Genomic DNA, 4540 nt, shown 5'->3' with positions numbered 1-4540 from the left:
TGACAGGCACATCCAAGCACCAGTGGATAACTACAACCTGCTCCAAATGACTGTGAGCCCTGGACTTGCTGAAAGCTGATGTGGACCAGTCCACCCAACGTGATTGCTTCCTGTCTCTAGAGCTTGGCTGTGGGAGTCTGCTGGAGTCCAGCTCCAACCTGTTAAAGGGTTCTTGCAGGGAGGAGAAAGGAATGAGGAAATGGTAGATAGAAAGATAGAGACAATAAGAAAGAGAGAGACACAGGATATCTTTGGGAGGCTCCCTGGGTCAATACCCAGTTGCCTCAAGATTTATTCCAAAAGGCTCTTTATACAATGCCAAGGGGCGAGGCAAAAGTCCTCCCCCATCAAGATCAAAGCACAAAGTATCGACAAATGTAGACCCTTCCAAACACTGGGAAACCATGCCCCTGGCCAAATCATTCCATTTTGCAGCCCTGTGGGGTAAAGCAAGTCCAGATTCTCTGGTCCTGAGTAATTTGGGCCCCCACACTGGGTCAGATAACCACATGTTTCTGATGAATGCCCCATTGCCCAGTCTTTGGCTAGCCTTTCCGCCTTCCTGGGCCCTGACAAAAAACCTCAGTTTCAACTGGAAATAGTTACAGAAGAGAATACATCATCCCTTGCTCCCTTCCCTTAAAGGCTGAAATGCTAAATCAAAAGGAAACTCCCTGACATAGGGTACTAAATGACTGCCTATGATGCCCATTGACATACCAGGAAAATAGGCTCCAATAGTCAATTGGTAGATTCATCAAGGCACTTGGCCTTCTTTATATAGAACCAAAGAGGTATTATAAGGCTTTAAGAAAAAACATTATTTCTATATAAATCATTCAGGATTATAATCTGGCTGTACTCAAAAAAATAAAAACAGGACCTGAGATAAAATAATAACTGGTCCCCATTCTCATTTCCAGGTTCCTTCTAGATAGGAACTCTAGGAACTCTGTCAACCATCACAGGGCCTTTGGCCCTTCTGCTATTTACTCTTATGTCATTGATGTGTTAACTAAATGATAATTCCTGTCTGAGTACCATTAAGCTGCTGATGCTAAAATCCCAAAATCAGCCCCTTGACCCATCTCAAGGATTCGGGATGGAGCCAAGCTCAAGGGGGGAATGAAGGGGTTAAACTCTCCCACTCTCACAACTGAATTTAGGTTTCAGTTCTCTGAGAAGGGTAAACCAAGTGTCTCCAAAGGGGCATCTATCCACAACACCCTCACATTCCGGGACAAGGGAGACAGCAAACGTAGAGGCCTAAGTCAGTCTTGCAGTGTCTCAAGGACAAATCCTGCGGGTCCTTCTGAGTCACATCTGGACTTGTCGAAGCTTGTGCAAGTGTGTCCAAAAATAAGACTAAACTTCAGCCAGTTAAAAATATACTAATATAACTGCTGCTTGCTTAACCAATCGTGTGTGAGATGACCTAACTGTCCCTGAAACTCCCTTAGCTGGACTGAAAAGGAGCCTGCACGCTCCTCTTGGGGTCACCACCACCTTATACAGGTGAACGACCCCGCACATGCTGGGATATTAATAAATGTTCTCTGCTCTTACTTTTTGAGTCTGGCAGCTCCTTCAGCATTTCCTTGGACCCTGACAAGGGAACACCTCACAATCAAACCACAACAACCAGGTTCGCTGGGGCTAGTTCTGAGAACTATGGGAGAGGCTGGCATGCAAACATCTAGTCCCCCTCAGCCAAGGAAGTTGGGCTGCAAAGAAGACTGAGACCAGAGCAGCTGTCTAGGAATAGCAGAAACCAGCTGAGCTGCCGGGAAGGGGTGTAGACGAGTCACTCAGGAAGGACACTCTCCAACCTGCTGAGCTGCCTGCAGGCTGTGCAGTGTGCTCCAGGTTCCCAGCTTTGTGAGCTGTCACCTGTGCGCAGGTGGGCATTGGTAATGCAGCATTAGTGATTAGAAATGTCTGAGTCATTTCTGCTCCTGTAAGGGACCCCTCACCCACATTCCTGTAAGGGACCCCAATAAACACCCATTGACTCACCAAGCTGGACTTGGGTGGTATCTGTACTTTGGTCAGTCCTGGGTTCCTTATCCCAGGCGACACATGAGGACGTGGGTGGGGGCTTCTCAAACACTGTCACTGCCACGTGAGCATGCTTTACCCCATGAGAAAGTCCCTCCCGAGGCTGCAGTGGAGAGTTACGGAGAGGAGGGGATTGGTGCAGTATCAGGCTGAGTCCAGGGACACCCCAGGTAACCGGGCTGCCTGCTGCAGCATGGCCCTCAGCTGGACCCAGTGCTCACTGGCAGACTCATCTTCTAGCTCCTGCAAAAAATTCCTTGAAGTGGATGGAAGGGCAGTGAGGCCAAGGAGGGAGCCAAAGGTGAAGGGACTTGTGTTAAAACAAACTGCAAGTGCCAATAACAGCTGAGGTGAGTTGCCAACATCTGTGAACTTCCCTTCAGCCTGCATCCTGGCACTGCAAACTTGGAAGTCTGAGTTTGATCCCTGGAACCCAGGCAAAGGTAGGATGAGAAAACTGAATCCACAAAGTTGTCCTCTGACCTCCACGCATGCACTGTGACACACACCCCATACACACAGGATGCTGTACACACATATGCATAACAAGTAATAAATAATTTAAAACACTCTAGGTACAAGAAGAGGATTGCTAGTTGTTGCTCTCACTGGTCACTAGGATCCATAGGAGAGTGCTCACTTCACGTTCCCTCTCCAGGACAGAGCTGTAGGGCCAGGGAGATGGCTCAGTGAGCCAGGCCTTGGTGCACAAGCGTGAAGACCCCTGTAAACACCAAGTGTGGCAGTGCCTGGGGGGGATGGGGTGTACATGGAGACAGGTGGATCCTTGAGGTTTGCTAGCTGGCCAGTCTAGCCAAAACAGTGAGCTCCAGGTTCAGTGAGAGACCCTGTCCCAAAAATCAGGTGAAGGGTGATGGGAGAGACACCACTGTCAACCTCTGGCCTTTACACACGGGGAAGTGCACACATATGCACACGCCAATCTGATGGTAACAGAGACAGAACAATGGTCACTCCTTTACATGCACTAAGAGATCTCTGGTCCCCACCTCCCAGGCCACAATCCCAGGCTAACACTCTTAACAGAGTTCTGGGGCTGAAGAGATGGCTCCACAATTAAAAGCACCAGGACTTTTGCAGAGGACCCCAATGAGTTTGCAGCACCCATGCAGGTGGCTCACAACTGCCTGTAGCCAGGGTGACGCCCTCTTCCAGCCTCAGGCACATGCTCTAATATACCCACACATACCACACATACACATAAGTAAAAATCTCAGAATTAAACAGCCGAGACTGAAAAGAGAAGGCAGTAACACCATGTGGAAGCCTGCTGGGAACTGCTGTTTGACTTGGGACATCACTCCATCTGTCTGGACCACAGTTTCCTGTTTAGAGTGGGAATGCAGAACCCTGCAAACACAGTTCTTCATGAGAGAAGTCAGACATTCAGAGCCATGTACAGTGTGGTTGCATCCCTCAAAATGTCCACCATCGACAAGTCTAGGGCAGAGTGTACACTCCTGGGAGGCTGGGGTGCCAGGTGGGCAGAGCGGCCTAGTGGACCCGGGGCTTCCTTTGCAGTCATAGAACATTCTGGAACTAGAAGGTGATAATCGTTATACAACTTTGTGGATGCACTAAAACCTGCTTCAGTGTGGGGCTTACATAGGTGAATTACACCTCTGTGTTTTCAGTTTCTCAGGGATGGTTGGGCCTATCTGGACAGGGGTGTGAGGAAGATCAGAGGGGGGATGGGCTGTCCGGTTGGCACAGCATGGGAACCTCTGACATTCTCCAACACAGCCAGCTTGGCCCAAGTGAGTCAGGGCAGTTGCCCAGCCTATGACCTGGGTTCCTTCCCACTCACTTGTCTCTACGGCCAGATCTGACTGGAGCCCCCTTACCTTTCAAAGGCCAAGGCCACTGCTTGCTCTGACTCTGCTCAAGGACTCTGTAGGGCAGGCCAGGGCCGGATAGCTTCCTTGAGGATAACAGCTGATCCCTGGCCCACAGAGAGCTCAGCTCCAGGCAAGCCTGTGACCCTAGCCAATGTTCTTCACCTGGGTCTGTCCACGTCCTGCAGGGGCTGCACCATTAGCTCCACCCTGAAGTTTCCATGCCAGCTGCCCCATCCTCTCTCAGGATGTCTGTGGCATGGGGTTCCTTGGCTAGCCTCAGCCCCTGGGCACCCAACTTGCTCCCACTGGCTACTAAGAGGAAGAACCAGCCCTTCACCTTTTGCCTTCTCTAGAATCTTCTATATGTGACCCACCTCTCAGACCCTGAACACACATACGTTACCCAAGCTGGTGGCCAAGACACCTTTTGTCGTTATGGGATCAAGAAAGGGAACGTTCCCGCTCTAGCCCTGCTAGGGCTCCATCTGCCCCATATCAGGAAGCCCTATAAGAGTGGCTTGAAGAAGCAGTTTGTGCCCAGAGCTAATAAATTATGTTTCCCTGGTTCCCGGATGTTCTTGTAAGCACAGCTCAGCATTGGTGTTCCTGGGCACCTCCACTTG

The sequence above is a fragment of the Peromyscus maniculatus genome, chromosome 4, assembly GCF_049852395.1.
Source record: "Peromyscus maniculatus bairdii isolate BWxNUB_F1_BW_parent chromosome 4, HU_Pman_BW_mat_3.1, whole genome shotgun sequence".
Classification (NCBI taxonomy): Eukaryota; Metazoa; Chordata; class Mammalia; order Rodentia; family Cricetidae; genus Peromyscus; species Peromyscus maniculatus.
Note: the sequence above shows the minus strand (reverse complement) of the source record.